The sequence below is a fragment of the Mycteria americana genome, chromosome 1 (assembly GCF_035582795.1).
Source record: "Mycteria americana isolate JAX WOST 10 ecotype Jacksonville Zoo and Gardens chromosome 1, USCA_MyAme_1.0, whole genome shotgun sequence".
In the NCBI taxonomy this organism is placed as follows: domain Eukaryota; kingdom Metazoa; phylum Chordata; class Aves; order Ciconiiformes; family Ciconiidae; genus Mycteria; species Mycteria americana.
Window position 1 is genome coordinate 161,349,751 of NC_134365.1, and position 18,466 is coordinate 161,368,216.

The 18,466-nt window shown below is 41.2% G+C and overlaps 1 protein-coding gene across 2 annotated transcripts in view; it reads left to right on the forward strand.

Moving 5' to 3' along the window:
• Positions 1-18,466, forward strand: part of FGF14 (fibroblast growth factor 14) — a 411,362-nt gene that overhangs the window by 150,368 nt on the left and 242,528 nt on the right. The window lies entirely within an intron of this gene.

The following is an 18,466-nucleotide window of genomic DNA, read 5'->3' on the forward strand; positions in this document are numbered from 1 at the left end:
TAATGCCAGTGGAGAGGTCCAGTAAAGGACAATTCTGAGAATGAGGGTGAATTTTTGATCTTGTTGAGGGAGGGAATCATAACCCCTTGCCAATGAAGAATTGGAGATAAAGGTAAGTTTGAGAAACTCCAAGCCTCCTAAGAAAAAAATAATGGAATTGAACTTTGAACATCATCCTTTAGTAGTTGACCCCAGACTATTAATTATGAAAAGATGAGCCACTTTAATAAGTATCTTGTAGTATTATTTTGGAAAAAGTTTTTTATAACATCACACGGAGAACAGTCAAGTTAGAGAAGATGGGCGTTAATAGGAAAAATTCAAACAAGAAATGGATGAGGGATATGGGGACAGGTTGGGACTGAGGGGAACGCTTCTAAGAGTTGCTGAACTCTATACATAAATATGCAAATAAATAAGTCAGCTTAGGTTAAAAGAAAGGTATCTATTCATTGCCATAGTTGTTGCAAATTAGAGGGAATCTAGAATAGACAGATCAGAAAGGTACTGACATTTGTTATTTCAGTTTTTCAGCATATAATCTTTGTACTTCTCAGAAAAGTCTTGTCCTTTACCATGTTAGTTATTTTTGTAATTTACTTTTAGGTAAGAAAAAATGGTGTCTAAAAAGTCAAGAAATTCTGATGCTTCGTTTGATTCTGTGCACAGTGTTACTTGTTCTTGTTACCCAGCTGGCTTGTTTTATTTTTTTCTATCCTATACTTTGTATGCACAGGCTTAATTTTCTTTCTCTTGTTTCCACCACAAATTAATCTTTGCTTTCCAGTCACTTGATCTGTGATTGAGAATTACTTCAAATTTAACCCTATTTGTATAATTTATCCCTTTCTAATACAAAATCAGAAATAAAGAAGCAAATGGATTAGCAATTCTCTCAAAATGGAAAATGGAATATTATTAAAAAGTCATTATCATATCCATTTGAGTCTTCTAGAGCTATTGAAAGGTTAAATTCTAGATTGGATGTTAGAACATACATGCTGCAGAGTACACGTGTACTCTTGTGATTGAATGGGTACTATATGTGTGAATTTCATTTTCAGTATGTGATTAGATGCCTCTGAATTTAACCCTAAAATTAATTCTTTTTCTCAATGGGGATCTCTGCAGCTTGGAGGAACTTGTATTCTGCTGGTTTTTTCTTCTCCAGTTCAGGGGTCAGGAGGGAAAGGTAAATGTCTTCAAAGGGATTTAAGTGTGTCACTAATCAGATGAACATCATGCCTTTTGGTGAGACAGTAATTTGCTGAAGTTTTTGTCACATGTTTCTCTTTTATATAGTTGATGCTCGCTTCCAAGTAATTTTTTAAACCTTTTTCCTGCCCTGACAGGGTCAAAGGATTCTTATTTTTCAATCTGAAATAAATTGGTCAAGTCATTATTTCCCTTTGGAAAAAAACATTCCAAGAATCTTAAGAGACATTTGCTAAGATTTTCAATTGTCATTTAGCTGAAGTCCAAAAGAAAGAATGAAATAGCGGTGATGGAAGGCTGATATTAAATGAACAGGAAGCAAATGTCTTTCTAAGGGGTGTAAAAGAACAAAACAGATTAACTCAGCGGTTTCAGTTGAATGTGGTTTGGCTTGCTTTTACTTTGTCCCTTTTCCTTCTCAACAAAGGGACTCGCAGTCTCACCTGACAGAATTAAGTCTTCCATCTGTGGTATTATTCTTAATGTTTAAGGATTACTGACAAACCCAAAACCTAGTGGAATCAATGAACTGAAGAACAATCTCTTGAATATCATGGCTCTTGCTGAAAATATCCGAAGGTGTTTTTAGCTGATAAACTGTAGGTTTGCTTAAAGTAGGCATTGCATCAGTGTGGAGTAACTCTCTGACATGAATATTTCTGAACTTTGCAGGGTTCTGAAAATATTTATGGTCCATCTTGTCTAAGACTGAATTATAGCCAGCTCCAGGCAAGGAACAGGTAATATTATATGGCCTCTGGAGCAGCCCGAAAGTGAAATTAACTCTTAGGTCCAAAGACTTGTGCCAAGTTTCTGGCTATTATATTGTAATGGTGGAGGTATGCTCTCTCCAGTCATCCATCTATTCCAGTGCTTGAACAGTTCTTCATAAGCTATTGGAAGCCACTTCTGAAAGATAATCCTGTAGCCTGTATAATTCATATGAAAGGCTTCCTGCCCTAAGCTGTGTATCTTCCTGTTTTTTGATAGTTCTTCTCCGTGCCAAAACCTCCTGAATATGCCCTTTTTGTGGATTTTTTCTTTCCCTTTGCCTGTGTTCTGGTAGATCAACAGCATCACTGACTGCATTATTCACCTGCATTATTTAATGAAAGAAATAAGTACTTAAATCTTTCTATTAGGTAGTTTTCAAATCAGATGCAGAAATCGTGTTACTGCAGAATGTTAACTTTTGACTTCTTAATAGTTTACAGTTTTCACAGCTCCTCTAAAAATTAAAATTAAAATTCGGAAGCAAGAAAGGATACTTTGTGACTGATTAATTTCTTGATTCTCTTAGAGCGTGATGCATGGATTGCTCATCAATTTTATAGGGTAATGTATCATGCCACTTATAAATATCTCATTATCTTCTCTATGCAAACACGTGTATCAGAAATAAAACAGTTGAATGCATGCAGGATTTATATTTCCCTAGGGAAAAGTAAAACTTCAGACTCATTATAGCATCCCTGGGCCCAGCTGGTTGGCATGCCAAGTGTCACCTGGCTTACTGAGAGCCTCTTCTAGGTTCAGGGCAGCAGTAAGTGCATCCTAATCAGGGCGTTAAGCAAGTATTCGGCTCGGTCATGGGCAAATCAACATTTTCTCTGTGAGAATTTTTCCCTTTTCTTCTTTATTTGCCATGTGAGTTAGAAGTTGAATTAATACATGAGGAAAATGTGGTGCTTTACTTGTAGGGTTTCTTTACACAAGCAAGAACCATACAAATGACTTTAACATTCTTGTTATTTTCAACTTTTTGCTAGTACTAATTTTCATCCCACACATTCAGCAAATATATTTTTAAACAAAACCAGAGATATAGTAAGTTAGAGGATGGGAGATTTTGGCAAAGGAGCCTGGAAAAAAACTCTTGTTTCCTGGAGAACGAATAGTTTCACAGAGACATTATTGATTATGACAGTTATTTTCGTAGACCTACCATCTCAGTAATAATCAGAAAATGTCAAGTATTAGGAATTTATAGGAAAATAATAGAAAACTAAAAAAAAGAACAAGATAAACATTTGTAAGTCTGTGGTTCACCCATATCTTGAACACTGTACTGTCCTTATCTCAAAAAGGACATATTGCAGAAATGGAAAAGATTCAGGAAAAAGCGGTGAGGGCAGTCAAAGGCAGGGAACAGCTTCCGTACAAGCTGTGACTTGGTGGGCTGGCCATGTGTATTGGGTTTACGTGGCAAGGCTTTTGTAGTGGGGTGAGTTGCAGGGGTGGCTTCTGTGAGAAGACGCTGGAAGCTGCCCTCATGTCAGACAGAGCCAATGCCACCTAACTCCAAGACAGACCCACCACTGGCAAAGCTGAGCCAATCAGCATCAGTGGTAGCACCTCTGTGATTATGTATTTAAGAAAGGGTAAAAACTGCTGCGCAACAGCACCTGGCAGAGAGGAGTGAGAAGATGTGAGAGAAACAGCCCCGCAGGCACCAAGGTCAGTGAAGAAGGAGGGGAGGAGGTGTTCCAGGTGCTGGAGCAGAGATTCCCCTACAGCCCGTGGTGAAGACCATGGTGACGCAGGTTGTTCCCCTGCGGCCCATGGAGGTTAATGGTGGAGTAGATATCCACCTGCAGCCTGTGGAGCACCCCACGCCAGAGCAGGTGGATGTGCCCTGACGGAAACTGCAGCCCATGGAAAGCCCACGCAAAAGCAGGCTCTTGCAGGACCTGTGATCCCATGGAGAGAGGAGCCCACTCTGGAGCAGGTTTTCTGGCAGGACCTGTGACCCTGTGGGGGACCCACGCTGGAGCAGTCTGTTCCTGAAGGACTGCACCCCGTGGAAGGGACCCACGCTGGAGCAGTTTGTGAAGAACTGCAGCCCATGGGAAAGACTGATGTTGGAGAATTTCATGGAGGACTGTCACCTGTGGGAGGGACCCCACGCTGGAGCAGGGGAGGAGTGTGAGGAGGAAGGAGTGGCAGAGACAATGTGTAATGAACTGACCGCAACCTGCACTGCACTGCTCAGGGGGAAGAGGTAGAGAAGTCTGGAGTGAAGCTAAGCCTGGGAAGAAGGGAGGGGTGGGGGGAAGGTGTTTTTAGATTTGTTCTTATTATTATCTTACTCTGTTTAATTGGCAATCAATTAAATTAATTTCCCCAAGTCGAATATGTTTCCCCATGATGGTAATTGGTAAGTGATCTCCCTGTCCTTATCTTGACCCACGAGCTTTTTTTTTTATTTTCTCCCCCTGTCCTGTTAATGGAGGGGGAATGATAGAGAGGCTTGGTGGGCACCTGGCAGCCAGCCAAGGTCAACCCACCACACCATGAAAAACAGACAGGGAGATGAGGAGCATGGAGGAGACAGGGATATAATAACTCTAAAATCATGAATGCCATGGCAAAAGGAGATAGTGTTTGCTGCCTCTTCCAATACAAGAACTAGGGGCATCAAATGAATCTACAAGAAGCCCGTTACAAAACAGACAAAAGAGACAGTTCTTCATGCAGTGGGAATCAGAACCAAGGAGCTTGCCGATAGGCAATGGTGTGAATGGTAAAAGTTTACATGGGCTCAAGGAAGGAATGGTCAAGTACTTGGAAGAAATATCTGTTGCGGGTTAGTAAACACAGAAACCACATCATGGAAATCAGCTGAGTGGGAAACAGCTGGAAGCTAGGAAAGTACTCAGGGGAAGTATTGTAAGTGTTCAAGGTAAGGTTGTGGATGGGGCTTTCAGCAACCTGATCTAGTGAAAGACGTCCCTGCCCATGGCAGAGGGGTTGGACTAGATGATCTTTAAAGGTCCCTTCCAACTCAAACCATTCTATGATTCTATGGTTCTATATGGTTGTCCCTGTTTCTACTGTCCTTAAGCAGATGGCTATAGCCATTGATGAAAACAGAATACCAAATCAGATGAACCCTTGGGCTTGCTCAGTACTGATATTTTTATGAGGCAATATAAGAATGAAACTTATAGATCACTAGAATTAGACAAGATGGATCTCACTCAGATTTCTGAGAGGTAGGAAAAAAGTCCAACATGTGTATTTCAGGGGGAAGAAAGGGGACAAAGGTTCCTCCTGGAAAATGCATCAGCTCTGACATCACCTTTGTCCATACAAGCAGATATCTGGGTACAAATGGTGAGCACCATAATTATTTTGAAAGCACTGCTCTGAAAAGACTGTATAAACACTGAGAAATAGGATCTTTCAACATATTGAGAACAAGGACAAAGTACAACACAAAATAAAATTATCTCTTTGCTAGGTCATTTCTAGTCAATTTTCTTCAAAGATCAGGTCATCTAGGTAAATCTGCATCAGTGAAAAGAGCAAGAAGCTTAGAGGCAGGCACTTCGATACATGAAAGGAAAGACATTAAAATTGCCTCAAAGACTGTGAGTGACCTGTTTTCAGGCAGGTATTTTTGAGTTGTCTATTACAGTATTTTTATTTTGTGTTTTTGAGTGAAAACATATTTTGGCTTGGAAAAACAGTTCATCCAAAACAAAAAGCATCTTTTTTTTAAACCTGTTATACTCATATTCAATCTCCCATTGAGTTAATAATCCAAAATTAGTGTCTAGAGGAGTGTGCTGTGAGGGAACGGGGGTCTGAAATTCTTGCACCACAGCCTAAACTATTATTTCAAGTTTTGACAAATAAATTAGTCATCTTCTTATTGATGAAGATAAAACAATATTTGTGTTACTTGAAATATAAGGGTCCTTGCATCAAACTTTATGAATTTTCCTTATCGAGAATCAAAAAAATCATAGAATCATTTAGGTTGGAAAAGACCTTTAAGATCGTTGAGTCCAACTGTTAACCTAACACTGCCAATTCCACCACTAAACCATGTCCCTAAATGCCATCTACACATCTTTTAAATACCTCCAGGGATGGCAACTCAACCACTTCCCTGGGCAGCCTCTTCCAGTGCTTGATAATCCTTTCCCTGAAGAAATCTTTCCTAATATCCAATCTAAACCTCACCTGGAACAACTTGAGACTGTTTCCTCTTGTATTATGGCTTGTTATTTGGGAGAAGAGACCGACCCCCACCTCGCTACAACCTCCTTTCAGGTAGTTGTAGAGAGCAATAAGGTCTCCCCTCAGCCTCCTTTTCTCCAGGCTAAACAACCCCAGTTCCCTCAGCCGCTCCTCATAGGACTCGTGCACTAGACCCTTCACCAGCTTTGTTGCTCTTCTTTGGACATGCATATCTACACTTGCATTTCATCTTCAACTATTTTGACAGCTTGTAGGGAGAGGTTACCCACCACTGCTGGTAACTACTGATTTCATCCCTGCTTTCTCTTAGAGCTGCTTACTGAATGCCAGAGGGTTTTTGCAGTTTACTACCAGTCACTTTTAAGTAACTGTAAAATACGACACAGAAGTCAGAGGTCTCCTTTACAGAGTGCCCCAAAAATAAGGATTTCAGCATGGAAATCTGCCCAGTTTCTTTTACAGTGAACCAAACCAGAACCAAACACAAAGAATTTATTTTATTCTTTGCAATCTTGTCCTCTCTCAGGTTTCTCTTGTGTACTTTGATCATCAGTTGGTGTTACAGACTTTGCCAAGCTTCTTGCTACTGTGTGTTTGAAGAAAGATTTTGTATTTAGTTTTAATTCCTTTTGCCAGTTGCTCTTCAAACTCTCTTTTGCACTCTCCTAGTTACGTTTTTACATTTAATCTGCCAAGGTTCATGATCATTTCCTTTTCCTTAGGTTTGACACAGCTTCAGCCTCCTGAGGGATGACTTCTTGTTTCTAATAACCTCCCTTACCTGCTGTTCAGTCCTCAAGACTTTTCCACCCTTTCTAAAAATACTTTTAAAAAAAATCTGTGGTATGCATTCATTAATGCTGCTCCTTCAATAATCTCCACAATCTCTGTAAGGTTTTAATTCTCTTAGGTGCTCATTTTAAACAAGTTTTTTCATCTTTGTGTGGCTCTACCTCTTGAAACGGAGCAAAATGGCAGCATATCTCTTTGGCTTTTGTTGCTCCTGCAGGGATACAGAGTTTATCTAGAGTCACATGTGCAGTTTTGAGCCAAGCCATGTGTGACAGACAGGACAAGGTTGAGGGAGGCATCCCACTTTGTGGGCTGCCTTCACAGCTGCTTCAAGATGTACTTATCGATGGCCTCATAAAAATGTGATCTCTGTGTAATGCACCAGTAAATCTTCATAAGGGTAATTGAAGACTCCTACTATTCTCGTGTTTCCTGCTCTTTCCGCCTCTAATCTCTCATGGCATAGCAGTTAGTGCTGCCATCCTATCTGGGTGGTCGGTAATGTCTTACGTTCTTCCTATTTAGGCCTTGAATTTTGGTCCCCAAGGACACTGAGGCACTTGATCAGGTAGGTAGTCTGTCAGTTCTGATTCTTACCAAGTTGGGCTTCTCTGGTCCAGTGACTGTTAAGAAGATGGGTATAGACATGAGACCGCGAGGCAGGAAGGGAGCAGCAACAGTGTTCAAGGAAAGGGGTTCTTCTTCCAGGGATTCACCCAGGTTTTCTCCACAGTCAGTGGAGAGAGGGGGGCTCTTCTAAAGAACAATTAATTCCACTTTCTTTGGAATAAGACTAGGCAGTTTATTCTTAAAGTTAGATTGGCTGCTTCTAAGTTATTTTTTCATTTGCAAAGTACACATTCAAGGTCTCACTGAGGAAGGATTTAAGTGCCTGAAGTGTGTCACCAGGGAAATATAAGTCTGTGGTGTGCACTGGTTGGGTTACCCTCCTTCCTCCTGCTGAAATCGGTCCAATTAACTCTCTTTTACATTTTGAGGACAGAGCTTCTTAGCTGGTAAGGCTCGCAAGGGGAGGCAGCAGAAATAGGATATAGTGGTTCTGGTGCTTGGTCCAAGGACCTATTTTTATATTAAATAGTTAATAGGTAAAAGATATCCTTGGAATGGAGACTGTCTGCCAATAAACTAACTGCTCCTCAACTCTCTCAGTCTGGGGCTAGTTCTGCTTAAGCATGGAAGCACAGTTCCAAGCACCTGAAGGATTTTGAAGTCTAGATTTTGAAGGTTAAAATTTTTACTTTTTTCAGGGAGAATGGATTACTTCTTTACATAAAGAGAGATGGATACACAAGGATGGGGAAAAAAAAGGGTGAGAGTTGTATTTTTATGCCTGATGCATATAAAAGAACCTAACCTCCCTTAAGTAGCTCAGAGAGATACATTATTAATTTAAGAGGTACATACCAGTTATATCGATTCAGCAATAGAAATAAATGGTTTTGCCTAACACGTAAAGCTTAATATTTTGCAACCATTAAGTGATTAATCTGAGACTATTTCTATGAGACAGCAAGCTTTATGTGCCATTCCAGCTGTAAAGGTGTAGGCACTAAACCGTCTCTGGTTTGAAGGTGAGGAAAGCTATGGCAGCCCATGACAGCTGGTGAACTGCCTATAAATACATAGAAGATGGTTTCAGCAGCTGCTGCGACTTACCAAATTTAAAATCAACTTGCTTATGCATTGAAAGATAAAAAGACAAATTCTTGGTGAATGCCGCAAATAATGAATGTCTTCACAAGTTTTGGTGAATTTCAAATTTAGTAGACAATTGATGAAGTTGCAATATTACTGCCTAAATTCTTTAATGCTAGGCTAAAAGCAGCTCCTTGTGGGCTTCTTAAGCACAGAGTGTGCTGTTTTGTTCTGGATCTTTTTTACGACCGTACTCAGAAGTATTTAATGGGTGACAATTTGTAGATTTCAAGTCAATTTTCAGTGTATATGACCCTGTGGACTACATTTCATGAGCAACATCATAGGGATTTTAATGATTACCTTTTAAAAAAAAAAGTAGAAACTTTTATAGTACTTTTACTTAGGAAAAATATTGATCTTCCACTGATATGTGTGCTCCTGTTTAACAACCCAGGGAAGCCGCTTAAACTGACAACTCCCTCTACAGCCAGAATTAGTCCTTATCTGTAATCTCATATATCTAAGCACTTATATTCTTTTGTTACATTTCATATCATGTAGATTTTCACACTGTAGTGTCTGAGCAACTTTCTGAAGTGTAGAAAGCAATGTGAATAACATCCATCATATCTACTCTTGCATCTATTCCCTATGGGAAAAATGAGAATAGTGGAGATGCTTTGTGTTTATAAATGAAGTCAAAGCTGAAAATAACTTTTGCACATAGATGCCCTTTGGTTATTCAGGAAATACATTCCAAACACTTAGCCCTGGAGAAAATGATGTCTCTAGTGCAGATGAGCTTCACCCTCACTGTAGAAAATTTCAGCATGTCAGAGAAACAGGGCTGTTGGCAACGTTGCTAATGTTGGCTTTTCAGTTAACCTTGGTTGAAACAATGACGTACTTGAAGATAATAACTGAGACCTTGGGCAATAATAAATACTGTACAGAAAGCCGGTTCAGGAAGCAGAGGACAGATTTGCTACCCAAACAGTAGACAACGTTGTTGAAGGAGGTGCTACAACATTTTGAACTTCTTGGTGTTTTCTAAGTGCTGAAGGCTACAAAACCAAATACGCTGTGTTACCTTGCTCAGCTCTGAATACTTCATGAGAGAATATGATCACTGCCCACTGGCATGAAATGGAAGACTTATGTCAGTGAAGAAAAGCAATCCAACTGACAGGCTGATGTCACTAGTTGTGGGTGCCTCTAGCAAAAAGATTATTTCAGGCTGACTTTTAGGTCTATCCTGATAAAATACCACCTCTAATGCCATGTTCTGGCTAAATAGAAATACTAACCAGCTGAGAAACAAAATCTAGCTTTTTCCAGCTAGAGGGATTGTTTTTTCTGGTATGGGCATCTCACGGCAGCCCAGCCGTTAAAGCTGACATAAGAATTAGTCTGACACCTTCCCACATCCTCCAGTTGATCTAAATGAATAACATCCCTCCAAATATCCAAGAAATAATCTCTCCATGCCAAATTTTGCTCCTAAGATGTGTACCTATTATTTTTAACTCTGTGGGAGTTGCTTTTCTGTAACCACAGCTGGAATTTGGCCCTTAATAGTGACTGTGTCTTCACTCTTTCTAATGTAGGTCAAGAGAAGAAATTAAATGATGACATTGTGCTGCTTACTGTGGCATCCCCCAGGAGTTTGTGTGGTCCCTACTGATTGCCTTGAATCATTAATCAAAGGGTAACTGCACTGCACAGCCCACAATATATTCTCAGCAGGCACATGCATTGATGATGCTGCACAAAGAAAAAAGACTTAATTGCATTGACAGCACAGTTTTTTCACAGTTTAGAGTGTTTATCAAAATTGTGCTTGTAACATCTAAAAATACTGTAATTAATGCAGCTTTTGGCCTCTTCGCACACTGTTTTCTTTTTAGTTTCTTCTGTTAAAGAAGACAGCTGTTTGCTAGGAAAACAAATTCATCTCTTTTCCTTCTCTCTCTCGCCTCCTGTTTTGTATTTGAGTGCATCAGTAGGAGGCTCACAGTTTGTTGTAAATGTTCATTCACAGTTTCTGCAGATTCCTACATTCATATTCACAAAGGCAGAATATTTCAAGATGTCCTTCATATCAAGTTACCGTTACTTCACATCAGACGTGCGGAATACAAAATACAGATTTTAAGGGCTTTGCTTCCCAAGGAAAAACAATGATCCTTAAGGGAACAAAACCCACTTTCCTCAAGGAGAGTGTGAAAATCTGGGTCAGCCATTTCTTCATTCTTAAGTTGTTTCCTTTCATTGCCGATCTAAATGTGGCTTGCAGGTATTAATATGCAGAGGAGATTATAGAATAAGGAAAGCAGATCTTCTTTGGTCAGATAAAGCGTCTGCGAGAGAAGGTGAGGGAGATGCTGGTGAGTCAGCTTGTGACACCGCTAGGCAGTGGGGCTTTGGCTCCTGGGCAGGCAAGGACGGGGCTATTAAATATTCAGGCTGCGAGAACAAGAAAGGACACAAAAGTGTGCCATGTGGTTTGGGCCACCACCACGGGCTGTTGCTCCCGTGCTGGGTAGCCTGTGCACATATGGAAACCTGCAAGCCTGTGAGAAACCCAACCTGCTTAGCAGCGAGCAGGCTGGGAGTAAGGGTGTGGTGTATGCCCTCCTGTGCAGAGAGCGACAGGAGCACAGGGAATTTGTAATGGAAAGAGATCTGACTTAAGTTAAAGAAGATACTGAAAAAAAAATCTGTTTGAGCAACAAGAAAAAGGAGACTTAACATCTATTTTGCTCACACTTCTGCAGAAAAATAGTATTATCATGACTCATTTTTGTCCATCCACTACCATTAACCATTGTAAAGTGCTTTGCTACTTCAAATACCCGCATCAGGTTTTAAAATGTTCCAGTTCCTACATATTGCCTTGTAAATCTTGTGTTACAGTGAAGGAGGCTGTGTATGTAGCAGAGCTTTGCAAGGCTGCAATTTCACTGAAATGACTATTATTACCTTATAGACTGCAAGGGTAAAGCTCAAGTGGTGCAGTATATGAAATCCTAAGGTTAAATAATGGACTTTGCCATAACGTTACACTGGACTTTATACTTCTGCTGCTGATGTAGGACTTGCAGCTCTATTAAAACAGGGGCCTATTGAAAATCTTTATAATTGTCTGGCATAAAAGCCTGCACTGTGTACACACACAGTGTGAAGGCTCAAGATCGCCGAGGAGGTGGAAATACTTGAGCTCATCAAATGCTTTCTGCTTTGTGCATGAAGATATTTGGAGCCAAGCTGCCATTACATTGCTAGTATACGGTGCATGTGAGAATCGAGATTATTTTAAAGCTTATTAGTCTAGACCACAGCCCCAGAGACCATTTAATTAAATGATCCTACGACAGTTTAAATAGCTAAGCATTAGGATCCACAACAGTTAAAATGGTGCCTGTTGAGCAGTACCGGAGCTGGAATCAGGTAAAGATACTGGTTGTGCGGTGGAGCCTGTGCCCACCTAAACCTATGTCCACCACAAGAAAAGCTGTACGAATTAATCAGTGACACATACATAGCACTAAAGAATGAAATTAAACGTAATTAAAGAATAAAATTCACAATAGTTAACAGAGAAAATTAATGAAAATAAAATATATTCTAAATAATTAAGATTTTAATGAAGGTGCTCTTAACATAAGTCGGAATAGACATTCAATGCACTTAAACCATTCTTTCTCTTTCAGTATGTTAAAGTGCTATTTTGTATGGGATGGAACAACTTGAAAATTTTTGTGTGGTAGTCTTCAAGAAAATGTGTTGAACAGACAGATTATTTAGGCTATCAGTTGCTATAATCTTCTAGAATAATTTGAGTTTAATATCTTTGGAAAAAAAGATGCCACTTCCTTTTCCAGTACAAACTCTGCTCTTGGAAGTGCTGCCTTACAGATTAGACTAAATTTAATGCATGTGGATTTTGAGTCTTAAGACCACTGGAGAAGCAAGGTGTCCCTAGAATTGATGGTGCAGCTTGTGCTGGCATTTCTTTTGATTCATTAGCAAGACAGCATTAAACTGTAGCGATTATGCCACTGCTATTAAAATTACATTAGGAGTTCCATTTTAAAAGGGTGAAGAAACACAAACCAAACGTTCTGTACCTGATCTTAGATCAACTGTTGCAATCAACAGTGGTCTTTGCATTGCAAGATTTTTTTCTTTGTATAATATGCAGAATGATGGGTGCGGCTTATGAATTTTCCTTTGTCTCTGTTATGGAAAAATATAGAAGGAAAATTATTTTGTAACTGAAAACTGTTTTCTGCCTTCAAAAAGCGTGGCACTGTAAGGTGTTAGATGAATAGGAACGAACCCTCGCTTTGCATCGAGCTGTTGTTTTGATTTATGACTGTAAGCTGCTGCCGAGACTTTTCCAGCCTTTCAAAGAGGCCGTCATTATGTATGAGAATACTGACATTTGAAAGCCCTCTAAGATGCTGATGCGGGGAATTGCCAAGACTGGCTTCCCTCTCCCCCAGCCATGCCCAGCTTCATTCACTTCTTAGCAGAGACCCCCTCTGTCCTTAGCAGAGGAAGAAAAACGGCAGAAAGGGAAACATTGCTCATTAAAGCTTAACCTAAATATGTATGTGGATTTTGAAACAAGTAAGTGAAGCAGCAGCTATTTAGCCAGTCGTCTGTCAGCCTCCTGTTTCACTGGCTCCCCCAGGCAGGGGGCAGGGAGGCAAGTCCGCTGGTTCAAACCACGGTGGGCTTCAGAAAGCCGCCCACAGCCCACGAGGATCTACCGTGCTGAGGGCGAACGCTCTGCTCGCAGCCCAGCGTTGGGCTGCCGGCAAGCGCTCCGACCCACAGCATGAAGGCTCCCGCCTCTCCTCCTCCTTTCCCCGACCCACGCGTGCAGCCAGAGGGATGCCGTAACGCCATCTCGCTGCAGCGATCTATCCGGTGTCTTCGGACAAGACTACTATCGCTCCCTTAAAGAAGCAAGTGTGACAGACATCAGAAAAGAAACCGTAAATGCTGGGCCGGGATCAACCTGAAAGAGAAACTGCGGTTCGCAGATTATCGGTTACAGTTGATTCAATGCAGGATCGTTTTTACACAGGCAGGCTCAGCTCTTTTGCTGTCCTTGCCCCTTCTGTGACCCAGCAATTTACAGAGCCTTTGAGAAAGATTGTCAACTTTAATGAAAATACAGACGTAAAACAGCAATTTAAGTTCAGCCTTCACTCTAATATTGCTACTAGCCTGTCTCGTTTAAGCAGGCTTTTGTCCTGTGCTATTTTTAAAACGCTTAGTAACGTCAAATGCTGTAATACAGGTGCTATTACTGATTTTTAAGCTGTACAGTTACACTAACATTACAATTCTTAAAATATTCCTGTCTAATTTTACCACTGAATGATGAAGTTTGGGTTGGCACTCCAGAGGAATCAGTTCTGGGGAAGCAGAAACCAGGGTAGGTTGCAAGCGGTTCCTGTCAAGCAGCCATTCAGATAGCTGCGGCACCAATTGCCGTACAAAAAGCTAAATTGTTATTTTCAATAACTGACTGCTGCACAATACGCCTGCTGGTATCAACGCCTAGTGATAAAAAGTGATCTAAGTCTGATGTCTGTTATACTGAAAAAAGATCTGGAAAATGGATTTTTTTCACGATGTATGTACTTTAGAAAAAGGAGTTTTAAACAATTCACTATATAAAAGCTTAGTCTGTTCATGCACTTTAACACAGAAGAGTAATTTTGAGTGATATTTCAGCTGCCGGTAGATTTCAAATGTTGTTAAGGTTTTTATTCCTCATTTAAATCATACGCTAAACTCCTTTAGCAGTCACAGGAGTTATGGACAGAGCTGAATGCTGTATCACTTGTTCCTTACTAGCCTAACACATAACTTTGTGTGTATTGAACAATATATTAAGTTCCTTAGTTACCAAAAATGTAAAGGTTTTGAACAAAACCAACTGAAATTTACTACAGCATCTATGATATTTTATCTTTCCTTAGCTCATGGATTAGTTTATCGCACATTCAGGTGATGTGTGCTTGGCAGACTGCAGGACCATTGTGAAACTTGTGAGGAATTCATATGAAGTAATATGTATTTCCCTTGAAATATAGAAATAAACTTATACCAGCACTCCTTTCTGGGAGAAAGGCAAAAAAACCCCCCAACAAACCAACAACAAAAAAAAAGAAAAGAAAATATTTCTAGGTCCATGACTGAAAACTGCTTCAGTCCTTGTACCTCTGTGGCCATGGGTTTTGGCAGTTTAACAGCACTAGGTACTGTTTGTGGAGTTACAGTGTTTGCTGCCCTTAAATCTGGACTCCACTTCTTTCCATCACTCTTTTACACTGGTAGATTATATAAACCGGGTCATTGGACTAACACTCCATAACCCACAGGACTAATATTAGTGGGTCACAATCCTTCCTCAGCCTCACTTGGACATTCATATGGTTTCTGTGGGTTTGGATCAGGTCTTGGTATTAATACAAGTGTATTAGTCTTTCCACACTCTAACTTACCTTGAGGACACACGTGTGCAAATTTGTCTTGCCACTCACCCCTGCAGTGTTTCAAGGGTTTCCGGGGCTTCACTGCAGTTCACCACTGTGTAACCAAGATTACCATAGGGCTTTGTATTACCCTCGCACAAACAATTATTAGCTGGATCCCGATGAGACCATTTCCTAATTGCAGACCATTTCCTAAAGTGCTGTTTTTCTCCTGTCTTGCTGAATACAATACCACCACCCCTCTCTGCAGACTTGCCGGTGTGCTGTGTCCCCCAGGCACCCGGTGTGTTTCAAAACGTCAGTAGCAGCACCAGACTCTATGAACACGGCAGGACCACTCATTACATCTGCAGCTACCCCAGTAGGGTTGGTACTGTAAGTCTCCCCTGGCTGATCATACTTTAATAATGTGTCCCAAAGGGTCAAGCAAGGGGACCTGCCCAGTCTTAAAATCTGACTGCTAGTGGGGCTGAAATTGTTGCTTTCATGTTGCCAGAGATCACTTGCACTGGTTTCACCACCTAACTCTTGGGATCTGCTCTTTCACTGCTAGCACACAATTCTGCCAACCTATGCATAAAGGTGGTAAATAGTTTCTTAATCCATTTGGCTGTATCTTCTCCCAGGCGCTCCGGTTTTTATTCCAAACACTATTATTGATCTATTTCAAATGCCATCTTCATGACTCCTCCAGCACTCCTGGAAAAATAAAAACAAAACCCTCCGTACCATCCTGGAGGCAAGTCCCATACCCAGAACCACAGGGGTCCATCTTGTCCTTCCCTTCCAGGAGCCTGGCTTGTTTGCCCTCAGGGCCTGTATTAGCAAGCATAACAACTGCTTGTATTTCTTTTACTATTTTACTTATTTGCCGCCTTCTTTTTTATTAGGTTCCTTAGGCTCTTCTTCCTGCAGAGATTTCCCAGCCCTGCCAGCCTGCCCTTCCAAATTCAGACAGTTCTGGTTAACAGGGTTCAGAGGCCCCGTAACCACGTTCAATGGACGAGTGAGTCCTCCAGCACAATGGTTTTGAATATTAGCTCACTATAACTAGGCTCCACCTCCCTCCAGCACCAGTTTAACAACTACGGAGAGTAACTGCTTTTAACAATATGTGACTCTGGAGCCATTTGGTTTTTGTTCTTCCAAATGAAGCCCTACAGACATCAAGCCAGCTGCCTTAATACATCTCAACACTGGCTGTAACCATATAATTCCCCACGGCTGGTGTTTCTGGGGGTTGAGCATTGCGCATGGCCCGTTTGGTGGCCACACAGGCTTTCTAAGCGAGGTGATTTTGATCATCATTGGTCAAACCAAGCTGTGCTTCTTAAGCCACCAGCCACCCCACATAGGTATTGCTCTTCAAAAGTCCCAATTCTTTAGCCAAAGCTTAAATCTGAGTAGTAACTGCTTGTATTTCAATGGTCATAGTCTCAGTGGCCTTTCTCTCCTGTATTTTTACCTGCCCTGCTATTTTTACCACTACAGGTTGCCCTTGTTCATTCATATGCCTGTCCCTCATCATGCAAAGGGCCATATGGACTCCAGGATCGTGGGGGTGATTTACTTTCACAAGGTGTAGTCCCAGGTGGACTGGGATCATCCCAAATGTCTCTGTGCCAGTCCTCAGGACCCCAGTTTGCTATCTGTCTTCTGGTTAGTACTGCAGCCACTCTACCCATTGTACCCTGTCACTCCTGTTTAAGCTTCTCAGTTATCTTCTTGTAAGAGCTGTGCTCCTCACCTTCCCATCTCCTCTCCCGTGTTTTCTCTGACACCACTATAACAGCTGCCTTAGCCTGAGCCAACTCACAGTTTGCTCTTTTTCTCCTCCCATTTTTTTATATCTGAAACTTCTTTCTTTGGTCTCTCCTCCCACCCTCACCATCCTCTCCTAGCAGCAGCTGTTTTTAGCCTTTCTGCAGCAAAGGTACATTCCCTGGCCTTGTACTCCCCAGCATGATCCCCACGGCATTTGTTTTCCTCCCCTAATGCCCTGCTCTTATCTTCACGTGCTCTCACGAGCTGCAGCCTGCTGCCCAACATTCCTCCAGCCCAGGCCGCCCTCCCTATTAACTCCTCCTTTCCCATAAGCGATCCACTCTTCCTAAGGCCCTCAAAAACTCATACAACTAAAAGACCTTTAAAAGCCTCAGATTTCCAGGGGTCAGCATCTCACTGTCCTGCCTGTGCTTCTACCATAGAAGCCAGAGTGGACTCTCTCCTTCAAAGACCATGACTGTATTCGCTGGTGGATTTGAAAACTCCTTCGTCATCCTGCTTTGGTATACATGGGTTATGACCCTTTTACCAACCTGGTATTCAAGTGTTCTTGTTCGCTGTATGTGACAATGATACAATTTCTATTTCTGCTCCACTCAGGCTCTCACATTCTTGCTCTTATAGCCTTGGTTGTTGAGTTGCCTGCATTCTCCACCAACCTGTTACAAGAAAAACGACACCTTTTGCTGCTTGCAGGACCCACCTGGTGCAGAGTGGACGAAAGAAAACAGGACTGATTTTTTACCACTTTTACTAAAAAAAATTGAAAAAGACGGGCAATTGCTAGCATTTCTGTTGTGCTAGGCATTTTTGGGGATCGCTTACATGTGTATTTGTGCAATATGAACGAAGTCACAGGGAGAACACGATTAAAGGGGAATCAGTCCTCACCCGGAATCTCGCATGGTAGGTGGACTCTTCTGTCCGATGCTCATTGTGGTGTCCGTGTGCTATTTCACCTTCATGTTGTTCTCTATATAGTGAGCCTTCCCAGAAAAACACTATGTAGTCTGACCGAGTTTGGTTTTTTCCCACACAATTCACTTTGCAGATAGTCATGTGTACACAACTACATTATGTATCAATGAAATGTTGTTTTGTGAGGTGGCCTTAGTTTTGCAGCAGCTTTGCAACCTACTCATGTTGCAAAGCATTTAGCTTCCACTAATCTGCTAAGCTCCTGAGAGTCCATGGCAGCTGTGTTCTGCAGCGGAAATAGTCATGGTCAGCAGCAGTGACCAGGATTTTCTGTGCTGGATATTGTCCACTTGTAGGAAAAGCTAAGTGGAACTGGTTTGTGGGCTCTTTCAGCTGTATCATGAGAATTACAATTGCATTCCTCATTTAAAGCTTTCGGAGATGAACAAATCTGTCAAGTCACTAAAATTATTAGGGAGTTACACTGATTCTTTCTTTAGCAGGGAAAAGCTTGGGATAGAAACTACAAGTAAAAAGGCTCCAAAGTAAGAAGAAAAAAGTTGGGTTTACTTTAAGTTTTGCGGTGAGGT